Here is a 15,655-nt window from a genome sequence, read left to right as displayed (position 1 = left end):
TTTAAGTGAAAAGGTAAAAGTTATCAATAAGAAAAGGGGAAAAATTGTATGCAGAGTTTGCTAGGAGTACAATAAGATATTTTGAAAGAGAGAATACATTCACATAATTTATTATAGTATATTGTTATAATTGCTCTAACTTATTAGTAGTTATAATTGGTAATCTCTTACTTTGCCCAATTTATAAATTAAACTTTATTATAGGTATGTATGGTATATATTATATATATAAAGTTTAGTACTATTCACAGTTTCAGGCAACAACTGAGGTTCTTGGAACATAACATCTCTGTATAAGGTGAGGGGACTATTGTACTGATTGCATAAATGTATATGTAGAATAACAAAATTACTTACAGTTAAATATTGTCATAAATAAGTGAATTTGGCAATTTCACTGGAGAAAAAGTCAATATGCAAAAATAAATTTTATTTCAGTATACTAGCAATAAGCAATTATAAATGAAAAATTTTAAACTATACCATTTATAATAACATATCTACCAATTTAACAAAATCTCTATAAAAGAAACTATAAGCAGAGAGAAGATGAAATAAATATAAACAAATGGGAGAATTTACTAAATTCATGAATTGAAGGACTTGACATTGTAAAGAAGTCGGTTCTATTCAAATTAATTTGTAGATGTAATACAATCCAATCAAAATATCAGCACATTCTTCTTTTTGATTGAAATGTATAAGTTGACTCTAACATGTATAAATAATGCAAAGAGGCAACAATATCCAAGACAATCACAAAGTAGAAAAACAAATAGACAAATAAAGCTATCAGATAGCAACATTTGTACAACTACATTAGTAAAGACAGTGTGGTCTTTTTCAAAAGAATAGACAAATAGACCAATAGAACAGAATAAAGATATATGTCAACATGCATGTGAATATTTGATTTATGATGAAGTGGATACTGCAGAGCAGTGGGAAAGGGAATCCTTTGAAATTAATTGTGCTAGGTCAATAGAAAGAATGAAGAACAAATGAAACTTGGCCACACATTCGTACCTATACAAATATCATTTCAAGGTGGATTGTAGACCAAAATGTGAAAGTTAAAATAATACACCTCCTAGAAAATAACATAATAGAAGATTATGACTTGCAGTAGCAAATATTTCCTAAATGGGACACAAAAATACCTCTAATCATTAAAAGAATTAATAGAGTGAAAAGGCAAGCCACAGAAAGGAGCAAATGTTTGCAAAATATATAACGATAAAAGACTCATATGCAAAAATAAATAAAGAATCCCTACACATCAGTAGGAAAATAGACAAAAACCATAGAAAAATGGGCAAATTTTTGAGGCACTTAATAAAAGTAGATCATTAACATATTGAAGGGTATGCAATGTTATCAGTTGTCAGGGAAGTTCCAATTAAAGCCACAATGATAAACCTCTATACAGGCAACAATGCCAAAATTAAAAACTAACCATAGCAAATGAAGATTTGAAACAAGAGTTCTTATATATTGTGGGTAAAAATATAAATTGGTACAGCCATTTTGGAAAACATTGTGGTAATCTCTACTAAAATATGTGGGTTTATAATGGTGTAAAAGGCTTATCCCTCAGTAACATTTCAACAAAATTATGTATAAGATACATGGGATAAAATACCTTGAAAAGACTGCAGGATAAGGGAAAGAATCTCTTAAAGTATGGCTTTTAAGTGTAGATTGTTGTTTGTTGACTGACCACTTTTGACTAGCCTTTCTTTTGCAAAATGGAATGGCAAGATAAAGGCAGTATTAGATATTTGTGAATAATGGGGACAATATTGGAAAATAGGTTCCGTGAAAAAACAGAAGAGAGAAAAGATTATTAATGACCAAAAATTCTTCACTGAACAGCAGAGATGATGGATAACTATCTTTATGAGATTTCACAATGATGAATGATATAAACTCTTTCCTGGCTTGGATTTATTTGAGGGATTCACAGGTATACCTGGAACAAGAACAAGGACTGCCCACGGGAATCACTTCACAAGCTGGTAGTGATGGCTCCTATGCCAGGCATATTTTCACAGGTATTATACCCTCATTATTACTGAAAGAAATGGACCTATAGCTTGAAAATGGCCTTTTGCCTTTAGAGGTCATATCTTTTAAGTTGTCTTGGGAAGATATCATACTATCTACCCTTCTACTTCCCAGCTGCTGGCCCTGAAAGAAGTTGTTGAGGATCAAAGAAATTCAGGAACAATCAAGGCTTACAGATCAAGAAGAACAACTTTCAAAAAGAATGTGTTGCTCAGGGACATACAGAGGCTAAAAATTCAACCAAGGAGGATTTTAAGTACAAGATTAATGATACAAACCATTTGGCATTAAACACATGGCAAAGTAAGTAAAAAAAAGAAAGAAAGAAAGAAACCCAAGCTATTTGGCAATAGTAACTCACAATATGCTTGAAATGTAGCTAAGAGGAACTCAAGGGGAACAATTCTGGGTCCAATGTTGTTTTAAGGTATTATTATAACATAGTATGTGGAAAGATTAGAGGAAGGTTACAGAGTAAGATAATGAAGTGAAGGAAAGGGAGAGTACGAAGGCAAAAAACACAGCAATGCCCACTAAGAAAAGGTGCCTGTTAACCTAATAATTCTTTAAAGTCATAAGCCTGTAGAGTGAACGTTTATATGTTCATGTTCCAAATAGATCAAATTAATCCACATACCCATTATTGTCTATCAATGTTTTTTTTAAGTAGGCTATCAAAGACTTGTTCACATTAATACTGAAGGAACAAACAGGATGATAAAGTGGATTCAAGGGAGGATATGAGAGATTGAACTTAAAATGGTGAAATAAAAATATGCTGAAATAAAATTCTAAGTTAGACATAAAACTGGTTGGTGTCTTTACAAGCAATAAAACAATAAACTTTGGGGTTGTATTTTCCTCTGGACATTAAATTTACTTTGCATTTGCAACAAAAAATGTTGCAACTGAATCTTCAGTAATTAACATCTAACTCTGCAGAATCTGGACCATAATTAATAATAAACAGTAAATAATAGATCAAAGTTACAATTTCCTAGAGCATAAGATGAATCTTAGGAAGGTTTTTTAGGCAATACGCTAGAATGAGGGTCAGCAGACAGTGGCATATTGTAAATATTACATTACATTATTTTGCATGTGAATATTTAATTGTCCCAGCACCATTTGTTTAAAGACTATTCTTTCTTCACTGTATTCTCATGGCATCCTTGTCAAAAGTCAATTGAGCATATCTATAAGGATTATTTCTAGTTCTCAGTTCTATTCTACTAATTTATATGTCTATCCTTATGCCAATACCACACTGTCTTCATTACTATAGAAGTGCAAGTCCTTACGCTTTGTTCTTTTTCAAGAGTATTTAGGCTGTCCTGCATCCCTTGCATTTCTATATGAATTTTAGGGTCAGTTTGTTAACTTTGGCAGAACACTAGATGGAATTTTGACAAGGATTGTATTGAATCCATAGATCAATTTAGGGAGACTTGCTATCTTAACAATATTAAGTCTTCATTTTTGATTTGCTAACTGCTAATGTATAAAAATACAATTTACTTCTGAACCTTACATACTGCAAACTTATTGAACTTGTTTTTTTTTCTTAAAATTGCTTTTTAAATTATTACATAGAATTTTCTATTTACATGATCCTTTTATATGCAAATAGATAAAGTTTAATTTCTTCCTTTCCAATCTAGACAGTATTTATTTCTTTTTCTTGACTTATTTCCTTGGCCAGAACATCCAGCCCAATGTTGAATGAAAATGGTAAGAACAGACTTCTGAATTTTCCCTGACCTATGGGTAGAACTTAAATTTTTTACCAAAACTTATGATGTTAGCTATGGGTTTTTCATAAATATCCTATATAAGATTGAGGTAATGATCCATTTCACCATTGCTGGGTATTTTTATCGTGAAAGAGTGATTTCTCAAATATTTTTTTTCTGTATATATTAAGATTAACATGTGCCTTTATTCTATTTGTGTGAGGCTGAATTTAAAGGTGATGGACTAATTAATCTGGCAGATAGAATATCAGGGAAGAATAGCATTCAGGCAATGATCTGGGTATAGCTGGAAAGTTTTAGCAATATTTTCTGTGAGAACTGCAAGAGAAAGCAGTGGAGGAAAAATGGGATAAACTTGCAGTTTGGACATGTAAAATTTGATCCAGGGAAGTTTCATTGCTAAAAAGATTGCCTCCACTAAAGAGAAGTTTAGTATTTTGCACTGAGACAATAGGAAAGAGGCCTTAAGGGTATCTCAGGAATGAGCCAGATGAAACCATGGCAGGCTCAAAGGTATAAATGTGAGAACTTGTTTAAGATACCATGGGGGGCACCCCCACTTGCACAGGGTTACCTATAAAGTTGTTTCCCCAGGATTTGTTTCAGCATGCCTTATCACCCAGGAACACAGAGGTTGCTATAGCTGTGGTCTAAGGAGGGCTGGCTAATATGTCAGTTAGCAGCAGACCTTAGTGTTGCCCACATGGTGCTGGTTCTCTAGGAATGCAGCTGCAGGAGTTAAGGGGTCATGAAGCCTTCCACAGAAACTTCAAAGGAAAACCTGGGAGATTAGGCAATGTGTAGCAAAATCTGAATCCCAACAGGCTGTTCCTTAGTGTAGATAACTAGATAGAAATTAGCAAGGGGATGGCATTGGAAAAATAGGACTCCATTTGGAGTGACTAAATACCATTGCACCTTGATTGACAAAAAACCCCACCCGTGAACCACAAAACCTCCACTCCTGTGCATTTTGCTATAAAGTTGTTTCTTCTATTTTCATAGGATTCCCCCCCTCCATGCTTTTCTGCCTTATTTTGATCTGTCTCCCATATATGATAGAAAACATTTAACCCACGACTTTCCGAGTCTCACTAATTTCACGAAGCATGAAGTTCTCCAGTTCATCCATTTACCAGCAAATGCCATAATTTTGTTCTTTTTTGTGGCTGAGTAAAACTCTGTGTGTGTGTGTGTGTGTGTGTGTGTGTGTGTGTGTGTGGTGTGTGTGTATCACATTTTGTTTATCCATTCATCTGTTTACAGGCATCTGGAATGGTTCATAACTTGGGTATTGTGAATTGTGCTGTTACCAAAAAAATGGTTCTGGATGTATTCCTATAGTATGCTGAATTTAGATCTTTTACATATATGCCAAGGTGTGAATAGCTAATAGCTGGGTCTTCTGGTGATTTTATTCTAGTTTTTTCAGTAATCTCCATACTTCTTTCCAGAGGGGTTGTACTAAATTGTAGCCCCACCAAAAATGTATACCTTTTCCCCACATCCTTACCAGCATTTATTATTATTTGTATTCTTGATAATTGCCAGTCTGCCTGGACTGAGATGAAATCTCAATGTAGTTTTGATTTCCATTTCTGTGATAGCTAAGGATGTTGAATGTTTTTTCATGTATTCATTGGCTGTTTGTATTTCTTTTGAGAGGAATGTGTTTAGTTCTTTTGCCAGTTTATTAATCAGGTTAATCTTGTTGTTTTTGTGGTTGTTTTGGTGTTAAATTTTTTGAGTTCTTTACATATTCTGGATATCAATCCTCTGTCAGAGGAGCAGGTCCCATTCTGTAGGCTCTTTCTTCATGCTCTTTACTTTTCTCTTTGCTGTGGAAGAGCTTTTTAATTTGATGTCATCCCACGTATTAATTCTTGGTTTTATTTTTGCACTGATTAAGGAAGTTTGTGCCTGTGCCCATAAGTTAGAGTGTTGATCTTATGTTTTCTTCTAGAAATAGCAAGGTTTCTGTTCTAATTCCTAGGTCTTTGATCCACTTTGACTTGATATTTGTGCAGGGTAAAAGATAGGAATCTAGCTTCATTTTCTACATATGGATATTCAGTTTTCCTAATACCATTTGTTAAAGAGGCTGTCTTTTCTCCAACATAAGTTTTTGGCACCTCTGTCAAGTATCAGATGACTATAAGTATGTGGATTTGTCTTTGTGTCTTTTGTTCTGTGCCATTGGTCTCTGTGTTTGTTTTGGTGCCAATATGCTGTTTTTGTTACTATAACTCTATAGTATAAATTGAAGTCTGCTATTGTGATGCCTCCAGCACATTGCTCTTCTTGTTCAGGACTACTTTGGGTATTCTTGTTTTCTTATTCTTCAAAATTAATTTTTGAACTGTTTTTTTCTAGTTCTGTGAGGAATGCCTTTTGAATTTCAATAATAACTTTGAATCGGTATAATAATTTGATAGTATGGCCAGTTTGATAATATTCTGCCTATTCAAGAACATAGAATGTCTTTCCATCTTCTATGATCTTCAATTTTCTTCTTCTATGTTCTACAGTTTCATGTGGAAGTTTTCACCTCCTTGCTTAGGTTTATTCCCAAGTATTTTATTTTACTCTTTGGATCTATTGCAAATGGGATAGTTTTCCTGATTTCTTTTATGGAAAATTCATTATTGGAGTATAGAAAAGTGATTGATTTATATATGTTTGCCTTGTATACTGCTATTTGCTAAATTTGCTTATCAGTTCTAGACGTCTTCTGGTAGAGATTTTTGGGTATTCTAAATATAGGTTCAGGTCATCAGCAGAAATAATTTGACTTCTTCTATTGCTATTTGTATCCCTTTAATTTCTTTCTCTTGCTTTGTTGCTCTGGATAGAGTTTCAAGGACTATGTTAAATAGGAGTGGTAAGAGTGGGCATCCTTATATTGTTCCTGATTTTAGAGGAAATATTTTCAGGTTTTTTCTATTCAGTATGATATTGGCCTTATGTTTGTTGTACATAGCCTTTACAATATTAAGGTAAGTTCCTTCTATCCCTAGTTTCTCTAGTGTTTTAAACATGAATAGGTACTAGACTGGACCGTGTCCAATGCTTTTGCTGATCTATTGAGATAATCAAGTGATTCTTGACCTTAACTTATGTGGTGAATGACATTTATTGATTTCTGTATGTTGAAACAACCTTGCATCCCTGGGAATGAAACCCACTTGATCATGGTGCACTATTTACTTGATGTGTTTTTTGAAGTGCTTTACCACTGAGACATAACCCCAGCCCTCTTGATGTGATTTTATTCTGGTTTGCCAATATTTTAAAGGACTGTTACATCTATATTTATCAGGGATATTTTTCTAAAATTTTCTTTCCTTGATGTGTCTGTCTAGTTTTGGTATTGGGGTGATACCAGAGTCATAGAATAAATTTGGCAGTGTTTACTCATTTTTTATTCCATGGACTAATTTGAGGACAACTGGCATTAGTCCTTCTTTAAAGGTCTGTTAGAACCCAGCTGAGAATTCATCTGGTCCTGGGTTTTGTTGGAAATTTTAAAATGCTGCTTCAATTTCATTACTTGATATTGGTCTAAGTTTTTTAAATCCTCACAGTTCAATTTGTATAGGTCTAGAAATATGCCAATATCTTTAAGATTTTCTATTAGAGTAAATTTTCAAAATAGTTTCTAATGATCCTTTGGATTTCAGAAATGTATGTGGTGATATCTACATTTTTCTCTGTAAATTTTTGTATTTGGGTCTTCTCTTTCTTTTGGTTAGTTTGGCTGAGAGTTTATCAATCTTGTTTATCTTTTTCAAAGAACCAGGTTTTTTGGTACCAGGGATTGAACCCAGAGGCACTTAACCACTGAGCCATATCCTCAGATCTTTCTATTTTTAAATTTTGAGACAGGGTCTCACTAGGTTGCTTACAGTCTTGCTAAGTTGCAGAGACTGACTTCAAACCTGCAATCCTCCTACCTCAGCCTCTCAAGCCACTGGGATTACAGGCAATCCTTCACATTGTTTATTTATTCTCAACTTCATTAATTTTGGCTCTGATCTTAATTATTTCATGTCTTCTGCTGATTTTGGAATTAGTTTATTCTTTTTTCCCCTATGGGCTTTGAGGTATAACATTATATTATTTGTTTGATATCTTTATATTTATTTTTTCTATTTTTTAAATGTAGGGACTCAGTTCTTCTTAGAACTGCCTTCATTCTATCCCAGAGATTTTATAATTGGCTTATGGAGCCACATTAAACATATTTATATTGTCCTGTGGATCCACATTAAACTACTAAAGAATATACATATACCTATACTAGTCCAGCTACCTTATTCAGTTTCTTTTTTTATTGATTTTTTTTAAAAAAATAACAGTAGAATGCATTACAATTCTTATTACACATATACAGCACATTTTTTCATATCTCTGGTTGTATATAAAGTGAGTTGACACCAATTTGTGTCTTCATACATGTACTTTGGATAATAATGATCATCACATTCCACCATCTTTCTAAACCCATGCCCCCTCCCTTCCCCTCCAACCCCTCTGCCCTATCTAGAGTTCGTCTGTTCCTCTCATGCTCCCCCTCCCTATCCCACTATGGATCAGCCTCCTTATAACAGGGAAAACATTCGGCATTTGGTTTTTTTAGGATTGGCTAACTTCACATAGAAGGAAGTCTCCAAAAAGTTCTATACAGCAAGTGAAAGAAAAATAATGGTTCATTGTCATTCCTCAATGGTAATACTGAAATTGGTGGTGTCTTCCTGCAGAGTTCAGCTGTATACAACCAGAGTTTAGTTTGAAAGAGATATGTGTAAGGTATGTTTTGTGCTGAAAGAGAATAATCCATGTGGTTCATAAGTACTGTGCACATCTTCCTGAAGAATTTTTCTCAGAAAGACCTAGATCAAGTATGACTGATCTTAAACATTTTGCTTAGGTAGTTACTACTGGCTACCTCCATTTACAAATTTCTGAGAGTGAAGTCAGGCAGGTGGCACACACCTGTAATCTCTGGCTCAGGAGTCTGAGGCAAGAGAATCACAAGTTCAAAGACAGCCTCAGCAACTTAGTGAAGCCCTAAGCAATTTAACAAGACCCTCTCTCAAAATGAAAAATAAAAAAGGGTTGGGCATATGGCTCACTGGTTGAGTGGCCCGAGTTCAATCCCTGGTGAAAACACACACACACACACACACACACACACACACACAAACACACACACACACAAAGCAAAACCCAAAACTCTGAGAGATTTCTATCTTATACCACATTCTGTAACTCCAGTCCAATGGCAGGTGGATATATATGTGGCAAAGCAGATATTCCCTCTTGTACTAGTCACAATGTATTTGGATACTTTTTGAATGTGTGACATGTTATGGTTTGGATGTGAGGTAATCCCCAAAAGCTCATTTGTGACATAATACAAGAAAGTTTAGAGGAGAAATGATTGGGTTATAAGATTCTTGAACCAATCAGTGAATTAATCCCATGCTGGGATTTACTGTGTGGTAACTGAAGGTAGGTAGGGTGTGGGTGGAGGAGTTGGGTCCCTGGGGGCATGCCTTTGGGGTTTATATTTTGTATCTGGCAAGTGAATTCTCTCTCTCTCTGCTTCCTGATCATCATTGGAGCTGCTTCTCTGCACCCACACTCTTCTGCTATGATGTTCAGCGTCACCTTGAGCCCCAAGGAATGAAGCCAGTTATGTTGCCTGAGACTCCTGAAACCATGAGCCCCCCAAATAAGCTTTTGATACTCTAAAATTTTTCTTGTTGGGTATTTTAGTCACAGAAGCATAAAAGCTGATGGAAAGAATGCTTGTAAATGACAAATTTAGATATTGATAAATAACAATCCAAGGAGAAGTACTTTGAGCCATTATAAAGTGATTAGAATCACTTAATTATAGGATATTCATTATTTGGTAATTCAATCTCATCCACACATTTACACTGAGTAACATGTTTCCAAAATAAAATATTTAGAAGATGTAAGTCAACTGATAGGTTCACATTAAAGTATACATGGTAGAAATCAGTCACCTTAGAGTCCATCTGACAGGTGAAGACAAACCCTCTCCAAGTGAAGACAACAGATTTATCAAATCATAAATACAATGAAATTAATTTAATTGAGTTTTAAGTTCATAAATTGAGTTCATGGAGCGATATTTTTTTAAAAAAAATTAAATTCAACTGAAGTTTATTTTGTTAATTTTTACTTAGCATTTCTCCATACTAAACATAATTTTAAATATATCTAATGACTTTTATCAAGACAGAAAAAATCAATCTTGTCTTTCTGAAGCCCTGAATTTATATAAAGTAGGGTCAGTCTCACTAGCCAGTTTGCAAATGGAATAGTCCTTTCAGATGAGTCTTAATATTCACATACCTACTTTCTGTTTAGCTATTTCATACTACTGCTCACTGAAATTTATTAAAATCCAAGTGTTACTGTTGATCTAGGCTCCCTCCTTCATCAAAATTAGCCCTTGAATTGTCTGTTACCACCATAGGGGAGTCTTGGATTTACAGCAGGATCAGGAGAAATTTCTATGGGAGTCAGATTGTACAGTTGTATGTTGTTCGACCCAAAAGGAAAGAAAAATAGACCAGACTAGAGCTTTTACAGTAATAAAAGAGGGAAAACTCAGAACTGTGAGCTACACTAAAATAAACAGTTCCTCTGTTGCTATGGCTTTATAATTTATCAAACAACATCTAGAAAAACAGCAGCATGTTACAAAAATGTTTAGAATTTAAAAAAAAAATTAGTCACAAGAAAGATTTTGTTGCATTGCTCAGACCAATGATTTATGTTATCTTTATGCTTTTAGAGATTATCCTTAAAGTTGGTAAGCCTTCTTATATGATTTTGAGTTCTAATATAAGTGTTTTCTCCTTTCTTTGTGATCATGACTAAAGCCAGTGGAGCATGATGGATACAGTCATGCATGAAAATTAAGGAATCAAGAGACTGTGAGTCTCCACCCTGATAAAACCGAAGAGTTCTGCCAGCGTTTAGATTTTCTCAGCTAGTTTTTAGAGAAGTTTTTCAACTACCAGGCTATTCTTTTAAAGGCTCAAATGTTAATCATACATACAAATTGGAGAGTCCTGCTAAGTAAGTTAAACAGCTTGTTCCAAGTACAATTTCAGAGGGCATGGGATTCATTCAAAGGAACTGAAGTATCTAAAACCTGGCTAGGTGATAGAGATGTAATGGTCAATGAAACAGAATTCCTGGCTCACAAGTCATTAAGACTATTTGGAGAGACAAAGTATGCACCTAGTTTTAATGCAGCATGATAATTACTAAAATAGTGATGAGAATAAAGGCACCGGGAATCTTCTTAGGATTGCCTATAGATGAGCTATATGGGATTCATCTCCCCTCACTGAAAGGGACCTCACCTGATCTTAACTTCTTCCAAGGCCTTTTGGTACTTGAGAAACTGGCATTACCAGCAACTCCCAGGAAAACTGACATTACGTTCATAATAAATGGTGTCAAAACTTGGGCTCTTTTGGCAACGTTGCTCTGTCACTTGCTATATGTAAATGGGGAGCAACATTGATCTAGTTCCATCTCCCAGAACACAGACTCTAAGTGTCCAGCTATATCTAACCAATGTACAGCTGTCCCCAAGATATCAGTAGAAAAGAGAACTGTGTATATAGTCCCAGTGTCCACTTGAGCACTGTGTAAAACATTTGCAGATGCTATGGGAACATGTAGAAGAGGGCCTGACTCTGCTGAGATCACAGAATGCTTCACAGAGGCAGTGGTATTTAAACTAAAAATATCAGGCTGAAGAAAGGTTAATTTAATGAGGAAGAGGGAAGGCAAGGTGAGAAAAATTCCAAACAGAAAGGCTCAGAGGCTTGGAAATTAGCAAAAGTTAGTGTGGTAGGAAAATGAGACTAGTTCAGTCATGTCAAAACATCCCAGGAAGGAAAAAAATGGAGAAAAATGTAAGAATTAAGTACAGAATAAACAGGAATGGTAATATGGGTGGGTCTAGAATATATACCCTGTCATGTCTACAGAATTGCTGTGTGGCTTTGCACATCTGACATGATGATGTGTCCTCAGTAAAAATGGGTATGATACCTGGGGCATCTGCATCCTGAAGACAAAAGAACTTTATTTCTTAGATTTGTCCAGTAATCAAATCTTCCCCCAGGGGCTAGGGTTGTGGTTCAGTGATGGAGCGCTTGCCTGCCATGTGTGAGGCACTGGGTTTGATCCTCAGCACAATAAATAAATAAATAAATAATAAAGTTCAATCAACAACTAAAAAAAATCTTCCCCAGGTATATGTGGACTATTTCTATTTAACACTTAATGAAAGAAGTCGGGGGTGGGGGATGACACTCTGAAATTTTTGTGTCTCCATTTTTTTTAAAGAGAGAGAGAGAGAGAGAGAGAGAGAGAATTTTTTAATATTTATTTTTCAGTTATCAGCGGACACAACATCTTTGTATGTGGTGCTGAGGATCAAACCCAGGCCGCACGCATGCCAGGCGAGTGGGCTACCGCTTGAGCCACATCCCTAGCCCCTTGTGTCTCCATTTTTAAAAACAGAAAAAAAAAAAAAACCTCGTAGAATTAACTTTTAAGGAAATATGGGAACTAATAAAATACCTTCAGTGATATGAAAAGCATTTTTCAACAACTACAGCTGAATCTGAGTAAGAACAGCAAGCTCCTGGTGTTTTAACATATTCTAGTTCCATCTTCCGCCTTTCAGCCAGGATAGACTTGAACATAACAGTCTCTATTCTGGGTATACAAGAAAGCAGAATAGACTGCATACACAAAGAATTATCCTGATTTTACCTGTCTAGTGATTCTCTGTAAGACCCATTCAACAGACTTTCCTTTATTTTATCTGTTAGAATTAACCCAGTGCTAAAATCACTAGAAGGAATTTGTCAAAGACAATTATAGGCAAATGTTTTAGTCACCACTTCTTGGAGCAATGGAAAATAATTGAAACAGACAGTAGAACAAACAAAAATCTTGGGAAGAAATGCTGAGAAGTTAGCTGTACATTAGGTCTTTTTTTTTTAAGGCAAATTACTGCATTTTTTGTGTGTGTGTGTGCTGGGGCTCAAATCCAGGGCCTTGTGCTTGCAAGGCAAGTACTCTACCGCTGGGCCACAACCCCAGCCCTACCTTAAGTCTTTAATTAGCTTCAACATAGACTTCAGCATCTAGAAGACCATGAACACAATACCCAGGACTGTGTGCATGCTCAGGAACTACCTGAGAAAGTCCTATGCTCTTACATATGGTTGACCTTGAGGCTCTGCAAAGTCACAGCATACACAAAGAATTTCTGTACAAATACTAGAAGATTTTTTTGGTTGCAGGCATTTAACGAAATCTCTGTCCAATCATTAGCTGACTACTAAGTTAACGGATTGGAGGCTTCAGTGGTCACATGTTAGAGTGAATATAGATACTACATAAGTAGTTCAGAAAAGACACAAGTCAAAGGAACAACAAATCCAGGGGAGGGTAGAATATCTGATTCCCAAAGTTGACACAATGCAATGTGTAGCTTTTGCCAAAAAATTATGAAACATACAAAGAAATAAGAAAGCATATCCCATATACAATGAACAACAAGAAAAAAAATCAATAAAAATTATTCCAGAGGAAGCCCAGATGTTGGGCTTACTAGATAAGGACTTTAAAAAAAACTATTTTAAATATTTCCAAATAGTTAATGGAAACCATGTCTAAAGAACTAAAGGAAAACATGAAAATGGTATTGTGCCAAAAATATCAATAAATAGAAAGTATTTAAAGGAACAGCATAGAAATTCTGGATTTGAAAAGAACAATAACTAGAAAAGAAAAATCAATACAGGGAGGCTGAGACAAGAGGATTGCAAGTTCAAAGCCAATCTCAGCAATTTAGCAAGGCCTTGTATTTAAATAAAATAGAAAAAAAATGGCTAGAGATGTGGCTCAGTGTTTAAGCACCCCTGGGTTCAATCCCCAGTACAAAAAAAAAATGACCATAGATCTCAATGGCAGATTTAAGCATGCAAAAGAAACAACTGGTAAGCTTGAAGATAGATCAATTGAGATCATCTAGATTTAGAAAGAGAAAAGTTAAAAAAAAATCAATGGAATCTCAGAGAAATATGGGAAACCATCAAAAACATCAAAATATGCGCAGGAGAAGTCCCAGAAAAAAAGTACAAAGACAAAAGATAAGAACAAATATTTGAAAAACTAGTGACTGAAAATTCCCCAAATATGCTGAAAAATTCACTTAAGAAGTTTAGCAAAACCCAGGAGTGGATAAACTCAGAGACACACACCTAAACACGTTATAATCAAACTATTAAATGTGAAGAGCAAAGAATCTTTAGATTAGCAAGACATAAGTAACTCATCATGTACAAACATTCATCAGTGAGATTAATGGTTCATTTTTCATCAAAAACCATGGAGGCCAAAAGACAGTGGACTGACATATTCAAAGAGCTAAAGGAAAAATATGTCAACCAAGAATTCCATCTCCAGCAAAAGTATTACTCAAGACATTGCCAAATAAATAGAAACTGAGAGAGTTGAGTCATCACAGGTCTTTCAACAGGAATTCTTTGGACTGAAATGAAAAGACACTAAAGAGTAACAGAAATCCACATGAAATTTTTAAAAAATGGTAAAATATTCGACCTCAAAGGTGGCAAGAAAAAATCCCTGAAACAGCTCAAGAAGCAGGTCAGAGATATGGATGAGGAAGATGAGGCTTTTAAGCAGAAACAGAGGAACAGAAGAAACTTGAGGAGCTAAAAGAAAAGGCTGCACAGAAGGACCCCCTGGCCACAGGTGGAATTAAGAAATCTGGCAAAAAGGAAGCTGTTCCTTGTGCCTGAGATGAGGGTGACTTTGATTCCATTCCTATTTAAACACCAGGATCCCTGCTGTAACATCTTTTGTCACCTATAGCTAGAATGAAGTGTTGTCTTGGAGTCTATTGTAAATTTAAAAACAAACTTTTGTGAAAAAACACAGTGGTAAAACAAACTACATAATAAATATAAAAGACACTATGAAAAATTATTTTTTAAACTATTTTTTAAAAATCCAATTTAGGGCAGGGGCTTTAGCTCAGTTGTAGAGTGCTTGCCTTGCATGTGCAAGACCCTGGGTTCAATCCCCAGCACCACACACACACACACACACACACACACACACACAATAATTAAAACACAACTGCACATGGGCCGGGGGGGGGTTTTGGCTCAGCAGCAGAGCACTCACCTAGCATATGCAAGACCCTGGGTTTGATCCTCAGCACCACATAAAAACAAATAAATAAATTAAAGATATTGTGTCCAACTGCAACTAAGAAATAAAAAATATATGAAATTAAAAATAGTAATAATTATTATTGTACAAAGCAATAATTATAAATCTAGGTCAATAAGACTCACAATATATCAAAATACCAATACTCATAAAAAATGATAATAGCATAAAAGGAGAAACAAAATGATAAAGAATCCAAGTTTTTATAGTCTTGAAAAAAAGTTATTAATGTGAACTGCATTTTTATAAATTGTGAATTGTAATCCACACTGTAACTACTAAGAAATTAACTTTAAAGTATTTATAGTAAAAATAAAAACAAGGTAATTAAAATAGTACACTAGAAGATACACTTTTAACAAAGCTGTGATAAAGGAAGAATTGAAGAACAGAAAACATACAAGACATAATAAGAAGCAAATAGCAAAATGGCAGAAGTCAGTCCCTTGTTAATGTAATCACCAGTTACATTAAATAAAGGAATTTAAGCTCTACAA

The 15,655-nt window shown here is 34.9% G+C and overlaps 1 pseudogene; it reads left to right on the top strand.

Annotated features, from left to right (window-relative positions):
- Positions 1 to 14,489: 14,489 nt before the first annotated feature.
- Positions 14,490 to 14,722, top strand: LOC114091745 (translation machinery-associated protein 7-like; annotated as a pseudogene).
- The last annotated feature ends 933 nt before the right edge of the window (positions 14,723 to 15,655 follow it).

The sequence above is a fragment of the Marmota flaviventris genome, chromosome X, assembly GCF_047511675.1.
Source record: "Marmota flaviventris isolate mMarFla1 chromosome X, mMarFla1.hap1, whole genome shotgun sequence".
In the NCBI taxonomy this organism is placed as follows: Eukaryota; Metazoa; Chordata; class Mammalia; order Rodentia; family Sciuridae; genus Marmota; species Marmota flaviventris.
Note: the sequence above shows the minus strand (reverse complement) of the source record. Positions and strands in the feature narration are given on the sequence as shown.